This window comes from Schistocerca gregaria, chromosome 10 (genome assembly GCF_023897955.1).
Source record: "Schistocerca gregaria isolate iqSchGreg1 chromosome 10, iqSchGreg1.2, whole genome shotgun sequence".
Lineage (NCBI taxonomy): Eukaryota > Metazoa > Arthropoda > Insecta > Orthoptera > Acrididae > Schistocerca > Schistocerca gregaria.
Window position 1 is genome coordinate 143,244,669 of NC_064929.1, and position 16,092 is coordinate 143,260,760.

The following is a 16,092-nucleotide window of genomic DNA, read 5'->3' on the forward strand; positions in this document are numbered from 1 at the left end:
AGTATTCTAGCGCAACGCAATCTGACACCTCAAAAATATTACAAGCTGACTTACAAAAGAATGACCCTGAATAAGAAGCAATCCTGACAATAACCTAAGCGTAAGTCTGATTGACTGATTGATTGAAGGGGATTATGGGACTAAACAGTTAGGTCATCAGTCCAGCGATTCAAAAGTTGTTTATGATAGAAGTTCCACTAAAAGTGGGCGGATCCAGCCCAAGTGGTCAAACTATTAAGCGAGTAAGCTCAAGGCACACACACAGTAGAATGGATAAATGGGTAGACCATATCTAAAAATTGGGAAAACACACACATAAAATGGTTCAAATGGCTCTGAGCACTATGGGACTTAACATCTGAGGTCATCAGTCCCTTAGAACTTAGTACTACTTAAACCTAACTAACCTAAGGACATCACACACATCCATGTCAGAGACAGGATTCAAACCTGCGATAGCAGCAGCAGCGTGGTTCCGGACTGAAGCGCCTAGAACCGCTCGGTCACGACGGCAGGCCACACAGAAAAAAAAGCACAGCGGAGTGGTCATGGGTCCTAGACCTAGGAAACACGAAGAGATGGCCTAACACCAACTACCCTGGCCCTGCTTCAGAAGTAGAGCAAAATTTTACAACTTAACATAAAAACCTTTTTTCACGTAGGAAACTTGAAACTTCTTTATTTCAATGAGTGTGTCTGTACTTAAATTGCAGAATGACTGAGAAGATGAAACTTCTATGTTATTTCATTCTGAAACAGCTGATTAAATGTGAATGTACTTAACCTACTTTCTCTTTATTTTTTCTTATCATGTCAACACCGACCCGCAATATTCCAGCGCAACGCCATCTGACTGCTCAAAAAATTACAACCTGACTTCAAATAATTAGTTCGAAATATTGTACCTGAGTAAAAACAAATCTTAACAATAACCTATACATTTCATTAAGCACCTACCTCAGAAAAATCTTCATTACGCCAACTACTGCAATACATCGAGCTTCAATTCTGCCAGCTAAATAAAAGATTCAAACTACTGAAGGCACTAACTACTGATAGGCATGTGGTTAGCAAACGAAAGATTTTGTTGTAAACCAAATAATGTATTTCTTTACCTTAAACATGTGACATCCAGTCCCATCACGAATATAAATCGTCATTGCCACCCAACACAAAGACACATAATCATGAATAATTTTCAATCTCCAAGTCGGATACTTCCAGATCGTTAGCCTACGCTAACACTTCAGACCTCTACCCTCCATCAGTTCTAACTTTTCACATCTAACATCCATCACTGCTGGCCGTTCACCTCCAACTACCCAACAGTGCTTCCATCACTGCTGGCAACTAACTTCCAACTGCCCAACACTTCTGGCGATTAACTCCAAACAACGAGTCCAACCAGCCACAGAGTCTCTTACAAAGAAAGCGCAGTCAAAGATCCAATGCTAAGCGCTACACAGCGTTGCCAACACAGAAGCAACCTACTAATAAATGGTATATCGCTGTCAATCAGAAAATTGCAACGAATTCCAAATTATAGATAGTACACCTCACCGACTCACCGTTGTGGTCCATATATAACCTTATGGACAGTGAGCAACGTAGATTTTCGTTTATAAACGCGATGCCAATATGGATACAAATGGTTCAAATGGCTCTGAGCACTATGGGACTTAACTTCTGAGGTCATCAGTCCCCTACAACTTAGAACTACTTAAACCTAACTATCAAAAGACATCACACACACACCCATGCCCCGGGGCAGGATTCGACCCTGAGACCGTAGCGGTCGCGCGCTTCCAGACTGTAGTGCCTAGAACCGCTCGGTCACACCGGCCGGCGGCAATATGACAATAATTACAAATATACTGGCGAATAATCAAGAGGACTGCACTGCATGCAATAACAACAGCAGACTTCCTCAACACAGACGATGTCCGTTTTCTCAAATTGAAGAGGATCGCAATGAGGTAGCTAAAAGACTTGCGGAAGGACGGTATAACGTAATGCGGTGGACAGAGTGGGAAATTACCTGCCCGATCTTCAGTTTGCAGACCTATGGCGGAGTGAAGTATATGAACATAATCCTGCGACCTACCTTCCCTATAAACCACACATCCTACCCTTCACCCTGTTACATCCTCAGCTTATCCATAAGTACGGCTCTACTGCACTTAGACGTAGTACAAACATTTAATACTTGTTCTTATTCCACTTTGTTTAACAGTAAACATTAATTTTATGCAATTAGAATCTGCGATTTTTCTATCGCCTGAACGAGCAAACTATTAGTGGGAATTTTTAGTATATAGCAGCCCCGTCAGAAATTGTGATAGGCTAATATTTTGGAGGATCAGCCTCAGTTGCGCAGTAGTTTTAATTCGACACGGTACCACGGTACTATAGGTTTTACTTTTAATGTTCACTGTGATTTACTCTGGCATGCTACAGTAATTTTGTAATTCTGAAGAAGGCTAGATTAATTTAGCCAAAACCTGGTATTAAACCACAAAATTTGCGCAACTGAGGCTGATTCTTCAAAATATTAAAAAATAATAAAAACATCAAACTATTAGTCCCAGAGAAAAAATGTAGGATATTTAAAGTAGTTTATTTTTGTACTAAGGAATGTTTTCGCTGGAAGCCGCAATTTGCGAGTTATTCGAAAAAAGATTAAAAATGTGTCCTTTAAAATCAGCCCCAGCCCAACTCTGAACACCCCACCGGTCAGGATTTTTGTTATGTTGTTCAGGACACTGCTTTCTGTGCAAAACATTCGTGCCTACATTACATTTTCCCCGTAACGTTCCTTCTCTGACTGGACTAGCAATCCACAGAGACGCCTCTTTGTGTGACTTTTTATTTAAAAGTTGAATTGTAATGCCATCCACCCTCGCTTTCTTGACAACGGACTGATATTTTTGGCTTACGCTTAGGCACTGTTTTAAAAACCTGAGAAAGCCCTATGTGCCTAAATTGCAAGTGTGTACTGAAAAATAAAACTTTACAGTCACCAGTGAAAAATCATTTTATTGTAACCGAGTATGTTTATCGTTGTTAGGAGTGAACTTGTCGTAGTAAATAGTCAGTGTTCTATAAGAAATCCTTCCCCTACAAAAGTTATTTCCGTATACAACGACGTTTTTTTTCTTTTTTTTTAGCGTATCCTTTCCTCACTTCGCGACGTGGACTCGCATTCGGGAGTACGACGGTTCAAACCTGCGTCTGGCCATCCTAATTTAGGTTTTGAGTGATTTTCTTAAATGGCATAAGACAAATGCCTGGATGGTTCCTTCGAAAGGGCACGGCCGCTTTCCATCTCCAACCTTCCCTAATCCGAGCTTGTGCTCCGTCTCTAATGACCTCGATGTCGACGGCACGTTAAACACTAATCTCCTCCTCCCTTACCTTCGTTTTCTTCAGTATCTTCATTTTTGTTATTTTCTTAAGATTTCCTTCTTGATTAACCATTTTCGTTTACTTCGGTACTGATGGTAAACTTCTTTTTCAGATACTCGCAGAGCAGTTCTACTGGCTACCAAGTCTCTGATATTCGCCCTGACCCCTAGACCTGCTGGATTTTCGAACACCAGAGCACAGTCATCCGCTGATGCCAGGTAACGTTCTGCAGTGCATCCTCCACCCGATTCGCCGATAACACGTGTTCTATTGGTTATTTGTTCTAAATTCTTAACTTCTTGAGACGCCCTGCTAAACCCGCAGGACAGGACATGTAGCTCAAGTTGAGTAAAGGGGCCAAAATAAGCGGCTGCCAGTTACACTCGAACATACATCTTTATTAATCAAACATTAAAAGAGCCAAGAAAATTAAAAAAGCAGCTTAATTTTGGAACTTAATTAGCGGCTGAATGCGCTGTAGAATCTCATGTCTTAAGGCAAGACCACTTTAGTTTAAAAACGGCTGAAAGCCAATAACTTAAAGCTCAACCAAAAACAGAAATTTAAAAGGCACACCCTTATCTTAAAACAGTTTCTTAATTAGGCTGAAGACCCAAAGAATCTGACACTTTAAGAGCAAAACAACTTAAATTCAAAATCGGCTGAAGGCCCAACACTTAAGACTCAGTAACATTAATTTCAAAAATGCCAAAGTCTCTGCCGGCAGCAGTGGCCGTGCGGTTCTAGCCGGTGCAGTCCGGAATTGCGGGGCTGCTACAGTGGCAGGTTCGAATCCTGCCTCAGCCATGGATGTGTGTGATGTCCGTAGGTTGGTTAGGTTTAAGTAGTTCTAAGTTCTAGGCGACTGGTGCCCTAAGATGTTAAGTCCCTTAGTGCTAAGAAATTTTTTTTTAGCCAAAGTCTTTACATAAAACAGTTCTTAAATTAGGCTGAAGGCCCAAGCCATTTGACGCCTTAAGGGCGAAACAACCTTAATCTAACAATCGGCTAGAAGCCACACAAATACCGGGACGGCAGGCCATGCACGGCTCAGTCTTCCATCGCAAGGAAGGTCAGTTGAACGTCTCTCAGCCCTGGCACCACCGCCCTTCATCCGTAGGGCAGTACAGGTTTCCAGCAGCCGTTCGTTTGGATGGCGGTGTATCGAGACACGACCATCGAACCTGGTGTGACAACGAACGTGATTCATTCGACTAGGCGACAGGTTTTCACTGATCCACAGTCCAGCTTCGGTGTCCCCATGCCCACCGCCCTCGTAATTTTCAGCATCGTGGGTACAACATGGGAACATGTAAGGTTTCTCTGAGATGGAGATTCATTTTCGACAGTGTTCGTTGAACGTTGTGCTCCGAAACACTTATGCCTGCACAAGCACTCTGTCGTCAGGCGTCCAACTGATGGCCTCCTATCCTTCTCTACAGAGCGAGTGAGCCTCCTACCTCCACATTCGGTGTTGAGACTTGGACGACCAACACCTTGTTGTCCTTCAGCCTTCTACCATAGATGCTCACAACGGCCGTATGCCAACAGCGGAGGTGCTGGTCCTCAGACAAGAGCTCCAACCATCTGCCCACTGTTGGCGTATTGCCTACCCCTGCGGTCGAACAGTGAACGATTTCATTTCCTAGTTTCGGTAAGTTCGCCGGACAATAACTTCCGTTTAGATTTGGCTAACTTTCGGGTGGCGGCGCTTCGGTGCTTCATTCCACTGCCACGCGGACAGGTCAGCCAGGCTCGTAAGTTGGAATTATATTAATACCGTCAGCTGCTGACGGGCGTTGATATATATCAACGGGTACAGGTGAAAATGTGTGCCTCGACAGGGACTCGAACCCGGGATCTCCTGCTTGCATGGCAGACGCTCTATCTATCTGAGCCACCGAGGGCACAGAGGATCTCACGCACGCCTCCCGCGAGACCCACATTCTCCCCTTTTATGTCCACACACAACATTCGTAATGTCCCACCCCAACACACTCATTACTCGTGGAAGACATTCTTACCAAGTCCCGTAAGAGTTCGGGGAATATGTGTGCATCCGCACAGAAGGAGGTCATGGCCGGTATTGCCAGAACTATATACTTATATGGATATGGTGTCTGTTCTTTCGGACATGTCCGAAAGAACAGACACAAAATCCATACAAGGCTCGCAAGTGGTCAGTGGACTGTCTGTGGGCGATGGAGATCGATATAACGACAAGCGAAAAGCGCAAGAAACTGTTGGGGTTAGACGGTTAGGACTTCTGTTACCTTGTGTCTCGTCGATGGCATTGTAGGTACAACTGTTCGAGGAGAACATGTGTTTTGTGGAACTTAATTCTTTAAACTGTATTGTCGGTTCGGAATTAGACCACGATCATGAAAAGAGTGAGACAAGTATGTTAAACTGCTAGAGTTACAGTAGTATTGTCAACAGAAAGGCTCATGAGAGTTTTTGTGAGCGCTCCTTCTAACTTTTACGCCTCGGCTTAGGTAATGGTGATACTGATACTATTACAACTCAGGATTTTGTTGAAATGAGGTAAAACATTAATGGCATTCGACTACACAAACATTCTAAGTTCCCCAGAATTACATGAAGCACTGGAGAGAAGTGTTTCTCAGACAAACATTGGAGAAAACTGAAAAGAATATTGTTGGTTTCTCACGCCACAGCAATTTGAATTTTCTGAAAGAGTTGATAACTTTACTTATAGATGCGAACTACAAGACCTGCTCTAAGCGGTTCTACGAAATATTTATAGGTCATGGGGTAAATGAAAAGAATTATTTCCCGTTGATATGTTTTACTCCCAAGCAAAAAAATAAAAAAGAAAACTAAGGAAGATTTTGTTCATAGATTCAGTGTAGAAAGTCAGTCGTCAGCTGCACTAGAAAACCTTTATTTGGTTCACTTTACAGGTTTCGACAGTTTAAACCGTCGCTCAAATCACTCGTAAGCCAACGTCAAAGTAAGGATCGGACGTGCGAGAAAAATCAACCACCAAAACCACTTTTCCAGCGCGAGCGCTCTCACACACAGGCCTCATTACACACAAACACAAACACACACACACACACACACACACACACACACACACACACACACACACACACAGACAGAATGTATATGTAGCTTACGCCTGTCTGAACGCTTATTAGAGCACAGTGTATTTTTAAAAAAATCTGTCACTAAGTTTTTCGTGATTTTCGGTGACCTCGGCTCCCAGTAATGTGACACATATCTCTACTTTTATTTATTTATTTATTATATATAGCCTGCTTCCTTCCAAATGTTTGTATGAAGTAAATCCTTCAAGAACTTTTGGCGACTTTTGCTAGGAACGTTTCACATTTATATAGACAACACATTAATATGTCATATTTACTTTTTTTTAATGTCTATGTCCGTCCAAATAATCATTATAATATCGTGTAAAAATTTGAAATAAATTGGACACGAACTTTTCGAGACTTTTAGCAAAAAAAATGGCTCTGAGCACTATGGAACTTAACATCTTAGGTCATCAGTCCTCTAGAACTTAAAACTACTCAAACCTGACTAACCTAAGGACATCACACACATCCATGCCCGAGGCAGGATTCGAACCTGCGACCGTAGCAGTCCCGCGGTTCCTGACTGAAGCGCCTAGAACCACACGGCCACCGCGGCCGGCGACTTTTAGCAACGTTTCCCATTTATATACTATAATACATCTATATACAATATTTGTTAAATAAAATATATGTAGCCTATCCCCGTCCGAACGATTAATAGAGTATCGTGTAAACATTTGAACTAAAGTAGTCAAGATATTTTCGACATTCTTGCAATGTTAAACGATTTGTCTTTATGTAGCAGTACACATTCTTAAACGTTCTATCGAGAGTCTATGGAAGAATTTGTTAATAAAGGTAAATAACCCTTACACATGTACAGACCTGTCTTCTTTCCACAGTATGACGAACTATACAGGCTAAATGAATCTTCAGGTAAGCGTGAATCCTATGTTCAGAGAACAGATGCCAACATCGAGGAGGTAAGGAGAGCACTGGTTTGAGCATTCACAACAAGTCTCTGCTGTGTAACAGGAATATCGACGTTAAATTGATTAAATGCTCTTCTAACGTGTGTCGGTATAATTTAGGAGAGTGCCCGTCCAACCGACGGCAATAGCTCCACGTGCAAGCAGGGCGCCAGGTCTGTTAGAGTCCAATATGGCCAGTTTTACGGCGCCGTTTCACAGCCGCGGTCATTACATTGAAGCCACGCGCTAGTGTCTCACACAGCGATCGTCGTGTGATGGGAAAGGTTCTGGCTACAGAAACTCCACCTCACGTGGTGATATTATAGGGGAGAGAACTACTCCACCACAAGACTGTGCCCCAGTGTCCTGTGTTAATTAATCATGGCACACTTTACGAGGCGAGAACGTAAAACCCGTCCGTCGGATGGGCACGTTAAGCCGTGCGGTAACCTCAGTACTATCCGGGAGGAATAGGCTGCCGTACGCTGCTAATGGGTTTCAGCCTCTCCCTGTCACACACTATCAGTGTCAACATCACAACCCACTGCTGAGACTGACACTGCGCGGCCGGCCGCGATGGTCTCGCGGTTCTAGGCGCGCAGTCCGAAACCGTGCGACTGCTACGGTCGCAGGTTCGAATCCTGCCTCGGGCATGGATGTGTGTGATGTCCTTAGGTTAGTTAGGTTTAAGTAGTGCTACGTTCTAGGGGACTGATGACCACAGCAGTTGAGTCCCAAAGTGCTCAGAGCCATTTGAACTGACACTGCGGTGAACTGCGGGGATGCAGTTAATATTTTACACTTCCACAAGACAATTTCCAGATATCGAGAACGGTAACTTCTACATCTACATCTACATTCATACTCAGCAAGCCGCCAAACGGTGTGTGGCTGAGGGCACTTTACGTGCCACTATCATTACCTCCCTTTTCTGTTCCAGTCGCGTATGGTTCGCGGTAAGAACGACTGTCTGAAAGCCTCCGTGCGCGCTCGAATGTCTCTAATTTTACATTCGTGATCTCCTAGGGAGGTATAAGTAGGGGGAAGCAATATATTTGATACCTCATCCAGAAACGCACCCTCTCGAAACCTGGACAGCGAGCTACACCGCGATGCAGAGCGCCTCTCTTGCAGAGTCTGCCACTTGAGTTTGCTAAACATCTCCGTAACGCTATCACGGTTACCAAATAACCTTATGACGAAACGCGTCGTTCTTCTTTGGATCTTCTCTATCTCCTCTGTCAACCCGACCTAGTACGCATCCCAAACTGATGAGCAATACTCAAGTATAGGTCGAACAAGTGTTTTGTAAACCACCTCCTTTGTTGATGGACTACATTTTCTAAGGACTCTTCCAATGAATCTCAACCTGACACCCCCCCTTACCAACAATTAATTTTATATGATCATTCCACTTCAAATCGTACTGTACGCATACTCCCAAATATTTTACAAAAGTAACTGCTACCAGTGTTTGTTCCGCTATCAAATAATCATACAATAAAGGAACCTTCTTTCTATGTATTCTCAATACATTAAATTTGTCAATGTTAAGGGTCAGTTGCCACTCCCTGCAGCAAGTGCCTATCCGCTGCAGATCTTCCTGCATTTCGCTGCAATTTTCTAATGCTGCAACTTCTCTGTATACTACAGCATCATCCACGAAAAGCCGCATGGAAATTTCGACACTATCTACTAGGTCATTTATATATATTGTGGAAAGCAATGGTCCCATAACACTCCCCTGTGGCACGCCAGAGGTTACTTTAACGTCTGTAGACGTCTCTCCATTGATAACAAGATGCTGTGCTCTGTTTGCTAAAAACTCTTCAATCCACCCACACAGCTGGTTGATATTCCGTAGGCTCTTACTTTGTTCATCAGGCGACAGTGCGGAACTCTATCGAATGCCTTCCGAAAGTCAAGGAAAATAGCATCTACCTGGGAGCCTGTATCTAATATTTTCTGGGTTTCATAAACAAATAAAGCGATTTGGGTCTCACACGATCGCTGTTTTCGGAATCCATGTTGGTTCCTACAGAGTAGATTCTGGGTTTCCGAAAACAACATGATACTCGAGCAAAAAATATGTTCTAAAATTCTACAACAGATCGATGCTTTGCGCATCTGCTCGACAACCCTTCTTGAAGACTGGGACTACCTGTGTTCTTTTCCAATCATTTGGAACCTTCCGTTCCTCTAGAGACTTGCGGTACAAGGCTGTTAGAAGGGCAACAAGTTCTTTCGCGTACTCTGTGTAGAATCGAATGGGTATCCAGTCAGGTCCAGTGGACTTTCCTCTGTTGAGTGATTCCAGTTGCTTTTCTATTCCTTGGACACTTATTTCGATGTCAGCCATTTTTTCGTTTGTGCGAGGGTTTAGAGAAGGATCTACAGTGCGGTCTTCCTCTGTGAAACAGCTTTGGAAAAAGGTGTTCAGTATTTCAGCTTTAAGCGTGTCATCCTCTGTTTCAATGCCATCATCATCCCGGAGTGTCTGGATATGCTGTTTCGAGCCACTTACTGGTTTAACGTAAGACCAGAACTTCCTAGGACTTTCTGTCAAGTCGGTACATAGAATTTTACTTTCAAATTCACTGAACGCTTCACGCATAGCTCTCCTTACGCTAACTTTGACATCGTTTAGCTTCTGTTTGTCTGAGAGTTTTGGGTGCGTTTAAACTTGGAGTGAAGCTCTCTTTGCTTTCGCAGTAGTTTCCTAACTTTGTTGTTGAACCACGGAGGGTTTTTCCCGTCCCTCACAGTTTTACTCCACGTACCTGTCTAAAACGCATTTTACGATTGCCTTGAACTTTTTCCATAAACACTCAACATTGTCAGTGTCGGAACAGAAATTTTCGTTTTGATCTGTTAGGTAGTCTGAAATCTGCCTTCTATTACTCTTCCTAAACAGATAAACGTTCCTCCCTTTTTTTATATTCCTATTAACTTCCATATTCAGGGATGCTGCAACGGCCTTATGCATGCATGCACTTTGGGTTCTGGAGAAGTGACACGTGACACCAAACTGACCTTACAGCGTATTTTCAGAAGATAGGTTGAAAAAAAGGAAAACCCACGTCTATAAAATTTGTTGATTTTGAGGAGCTTTTGTTAAAACATTCCCAGAATACACTCTCTGTAATTCCGGGGCACTGAGAACAAAAAGAGCAAACAAAAAAACTTCATTTTCAACTTGTACAGAAGTCAGACTGCACATTTAAGTGTCGGACGTAAAAGGGAAACTGTGGTTGTAACCTGTCCTTGATGTTATTCTTTCTCTACACTCATCAGCCACTGAAGGAAACCGAGGAGAAATTTGGAGACGCCATTAAATCCCAGGAAGCAGAAATATTCACACATCAAAAAACGTGTTACATCACTCCAGTTCCCAGAACTCCTGAAGATAGAAGTTGACTGTGGATATTGTATCACAGACACACTCCCTCTGACTGTTCAGAAATGTCACTAAGCCTGCCCAAAGACGTAAACAACCATGCATGAGCAGCGCCTATTAGATGGACGGGGGTCTGACAGTCATTCCACCAGGAAGGAGGTATACAGCTCGTGTTGTCTGTAGTCCAACCACGCGGTTCGATCGCGTCTGCATTGTTATTTTGTGCCAGAAAGGCCTCTCAACATGGGAAGTGTCCAGGAGTCTCGGAGTGAACCAAAGCGATGTTGTTCAGACATGGAGGAGATACAGAGAGACAGGAACTGCCGATGACATGCCTCGCTCAGGCTGCCCGAGGGGAACGACTGCAGTGGATGACCACTACCAACCCCGACTGGGGTGTCCGAGCGGTTCTAGGCGCTACAATTTGGAACCGCGCGACCGCTACGGTCACAGGTTCGAATCCTGCCTCGGGAATGGATGTGTGTGATGTCCTCCGGTTAGTTAGGTTTAATGAGCTCTACGTTCTAGGGGACTGATAACCTCACAAGTCCCATAGTGCTCGAGCCATTTGAACCATTTGAGTCCGCAGCTCGTGGTCGTGCGGTAGCGTTCTCGCTTCCCGCGCCCGGTTTCCCGGTTTCGATTCCCGGCGGGGTCAGGGATTTTCTCTGCCTCGTGATGACTGGGTCTTGTGTGATGTCCTTAGGTTAGTTAGGTCAAAGTAGTTCTTAGTTCTAGGGGACTGATGACCATAGATGTTAAGCCCCATAGTGCTCAGAGCCAATTGGACCATTTGAACCACTACCTATGAATTATGCCTCGGAGGAACCCTAACAGCAACGCCACCATGTTGAATAATGCAGCCACAGGACGTCGTGTTACGGCTCAAACTGTGCGCAATAGGCTGCATGATGCGTAACATCACTCTCGACGTCCATGGCGAGATCCATTTTTGACGCCACGACACCATGCAGCGCGTAACAGATAGACCCAACAACATGTCGAATGGACCGCTCAGCATTGGCATCACTTTCTCTTCACCCACGAGTGTTGCATATGCCTTCAATCAGCAATCGTCGGAGACGTGTTCTGAGGCAAGCCGGCAAGGCTGAACGCCTTAGAAACACTATCCAGCGAGCGCAGCAAGGTGGAGGTTCCCTGCTGTTTTTGGGTGGCATTATGTGGGGCCGACGTACGCCGCTGGTGGTTATGGAAGGCTCCATAACGGCTTTACGGTACATGAACGCCATCCTCCAACCGAGAGTGCAACCATATCGGCAGCATATTCGGGACGCATTCGTCTTCATGGACGACAATTCGGATCCCCATCGTGCGTATCTTGTGGATAACTTCCTACAGGATAACGACACCGCTCGACTAGAGAGGCCAGCATGTTCTCCAGGCATGAACCCTATCGAACATGCCTGGGATAGGTTGAGAAGGGCTGTTTACGGACGATGTGACCCACCAACCTATCTCAGGTCTCTAAGCCGAATCGCCGTTGAGGAGTGGTTAGTATGCCATGACGACTGCAAGCATGCATCAATGCAAGAGGACGTGCTACTGGGTATTAGAGGTACCGTGGTGTACAGCAATCTGGATCACGACCTCTGAATGTCTTGCCGTATGGGGTACAACATGCAATGTATGGTTTTCATAAGCAATGGGCGGAAATGTTGATCTCTATTCCAGTTTTATGTACAGGTTGCGGAACTCTCGGAACCGAGGTGATGCAAATTGTTTTTATGTGTGTACATTTTAAGATGTTTCCCGATCACATTGTAATTAGATCAGTAGCAGCAGTGGACAGTAACAGTAGTTTAAAAGAATGGATACTGCGCTGAGAAAGTGTTAAAAAAAGCACGTCAACAGAAATGAAAAGTTTGTATAGGACAATAGTATAATTAACTAACGAGACGATGAGGCAGTTAGATCAGGAAACCAGACACTAAAAATGGTCATGAGTTCTGGTATTTCGGCACCAAAACAACTAACGGAGGTTTAAGTAGAGAGGATGCGAAGTTCAGACTTTTTTTTTTTCATCAGTCTACTGACCTGACTGGTTTGATGCGGCCCGCCACGAATTCCTTTCCTGTGCTAACCTCTTCATCTCAGAGTAGCACTTGCAACCTACGTCCTCAATTATTTGCTTGACGTATTCCAATCTCTGTCTTCCTCTACAGTTTTTGCCCTCTACAGCTCCCTCTAGTGCCATGGAAGTCATTCCCTCATGTCTTAGCAGATGTCCTATCATCCTGTCCCTTCTCCCTATCAGTGTTTTCCACATATTCCTTTCCTCTCCGATTCTGTGTAGAACCTTCTCATTCCTTACCTTATCAGTCCACCTAATTTTCAACATTCGTCTATAGCACCACATCTCAAATGCTTCGATTCTCTTCTGTTCCGGTTTTCCCACAGTCCATGTTTCACTAGCATACAGTGCTGTATTCCAGACGTACATCCTCAGAAATTTCTTCCTCAAATTAAGGCCGGTATTTGTTATTAGTAGACTGCTCTTGGCCAGAAATGCCTTTTTTGCCATAGCGAGTCTGCTTTTGATGTCTTCCTTGCTCCGTCCGTCATTGGTTATTTTACTGCCTAGATAGCAGAATTCCTTAACTTCATTGACTTCGTGACCATCTATCCTGATGTTAAGTTTCTCGCTGTTCTCATTTCTACTACTTCTCATTACCTTCGTCTTTCTCCGATTTACTCTCAAACCATACTGTGTACTCATTAGACTGTCCATTCCGTTCAGCAGATCATTTAATTCTTCTTCACTTTCACTCAGGATAACAATGTCATCAGCGAATCGAATCGAATCAAGTTCAGACTACCAATAGCAAAAAATGCATTTCTAAAAAAGGGAAATTTGTAAGATCTAATATAAATTTAAAGGTTAGGAAGTGTTTTATGAAGGTATTTGTATCGACTATTGCCCTGTACAGAAGAGATATGGATGATAAGCAGTTCAGGCAGGCAAACAATGCAGCCCTTTGGAATGTGGTGATACAGAACAATGCTGAAGATTAGATTGGCAGAGCGAATAACTAATGACGAGATACTGAATCAAGGTGGGGGAAAAAGAAGATTTGTGGCGCAACTTGGTTAAAAAGAGGGATCGTTGGATAGGACACATCAAGAGGCGCCAAGGAATTGTTAGTTTGGAAACGGAAGAATGTGTGGGAGGTAAAAATTGTAGAGGAGATCAAGAAATGAATAGACCAACAAAGTTGAAATGGATGTGGGTTGCATCAGTTATTCAGGGATGCGGATGCTTACAGAGAATAATGTAGCCTTGAGATCTGCATCAAATGAGTCTTTTGAGTAGTGACCACAACAGCAACAACAACAATAACAACAACGGAGTGCTAGTTCTGCAAGGTTCGCAGGAGAGATTCTGTAAAGTTTGGAAGGTAGGAGACGAGGTACTGGCAGAAGTAAAGCTATGAGTACCGGGCGTGAGTCGTGCTTCGGGAGCTCAGATGGTAGAGCACTTGCCCGCGAAAGGCAAAGGTCCCGAGTTCAAGTCTCGGTTCGGCACACAGTTTTAAGCTGCCAGGAAGTGTTCATATCAGCGCACACTCCGCTGCAGAGTGAAAATCTGATTCTGAACAACGGTGTTGTTATAGTAATCGTCAGTCCCGCATCTGCTATTCAATCAATTACTTTTACGTAAACACTGGGTGAGTACCTACTGCATTTATTCCAGTATACCGGGTGATCAGAAAGTCAGTATTAATTTGAAAACTTAATAAACCACGGAATAATGTAGACAGAGAGGTAAAAATTGGCACACATGCTTGGAATGACATGGGGTTTTATTAGAACAATAAAAAAAGTTCACAATATGTCCGACAGATCTCTTGCGCGCGTCGTTTGGTGATGATCGTATGCCTCAACATAACTCCGGACATGCTTTACAGTGCTGTCCACAACATTATTCCTCGACTACAGCTATTGATGGGGAATGATGGTGGACATATTGAGCGTTTCCTGTAAGTAACATCATCATTGCTCTGTCTTACTTTGTTATGCTAATTATTGTTATTCTGATCAGATGAAGCGCCATCTGTTAGACAATTTTTGAACTTTTGTATTTTTTTGGTTCTAATAAAACCCCATGGCATTCCAAGCATGTGTGTCAATTTGTACCTCTCTATCTACATTATTCCGTAATTTACTCAGTTTTCAACGCTCTGCCAACGCAACGCCCCTCATGCCTTGTGTATGTCTAGCGGTTCTAGGCGCTCAGTTCCGGAACCGCGCGAGTGCTACGGTCGCAGGATGTGTGTGATGTCCTTAGGTTAGTTAGGTTTAAGTAGTTTTAAGTTCTAGCGGACTGATGTCCTCAGAGCCATTTGAACCATTTGAGCCTTGCGTATGCGAAGCTACCGCCATCGGTTTATGTGCATATCGCTATCGTACGGCTCTCGCCAGCTCACAGCAGTATAGTGAGAGGGGCAGAGACCGCGCCGGCCTCTTTAAGCAGAGCAGGCAGCTGTCGGCCGGCAGAGTGCACATCGATCTTCGCACCTTTGCGTCAGCTCCTCTGCGGTCCTTCGGTCGCCCCTGGCCGTCCCTAAACAGCGTACGGCCTGCGGGGTTAGAGGCGCGCGTAAGGTCACCCCCACCCACCCACGCACCCGCCCCTGTCCAGGCACCGGGCAGCGCATCGGCCGATGCCGCAGGCGGCACGGTCGCGACGCGCGTGTGTTACGAGGCAGAGTCGTGCGTGTTGGCCGTCAGAATGCTTGCGGCGCGTATGTTCAAGAAAGGATACAGGAGTAACCCATTGTATTACACACCTCCATTTGCATGTCATTGGATTGAAGAGTTCCTATATTACAGAACGCAGCATATCACTCCCAATGTAGAGAAGTCTTCCGAAGTAAGAGTGATTTCAGGTGTGCCGCAGGGAACTGTCGTCGGACCGTTGCTATTCACAATATACATAAACAAGCGCGTGCATAACACCGGAAGTTCACTGAGGATTTTTGCGGATGATGCTGTAGTATATCGAGAGGTTGTAACAATGGAAAATTGTACTGAAATACAGGAGGATCTACAGCGAATTAACGCATGGTGTAGGGTATGGCAATTGAATCTCAATGTAGAAAAGTGTAATATGCTGCGAATACATACACTCCTGGAAATTGAAATAAGAACACCGTGAATTCATTGTCCCAGGAAGGGGAAACTTTATTGACACCTTCCTGGGGTCAGATACATCACATGATCACGCTGACAGAACCACAGG

At 44.2% G+C, this 16,092-nt stretch overlaps 1 long non-coding RNA gene across 1 annotated transcript in view; it reads left to right on the forward strand.

The window, feature by feature from the left end:
• Nucleotides 1-16,092, forward strand: part of LOC126293613 (uncharacterized) — a 394,209-nt gene that overhangs the window by 267,693 nt on the left and 110,424 nt on the right. Inside the window, exon 2 of the long non-coding RNA XR_007552321.1 lies at nucleotides 3,518-3,623. This is a non-coding gene — a long non-coding RNA (uncharacterized LOC126293613). The remainder of the gene's footprint in view (nucleotides 1-3,517; nucleotides 3,624-16,092) is intronic.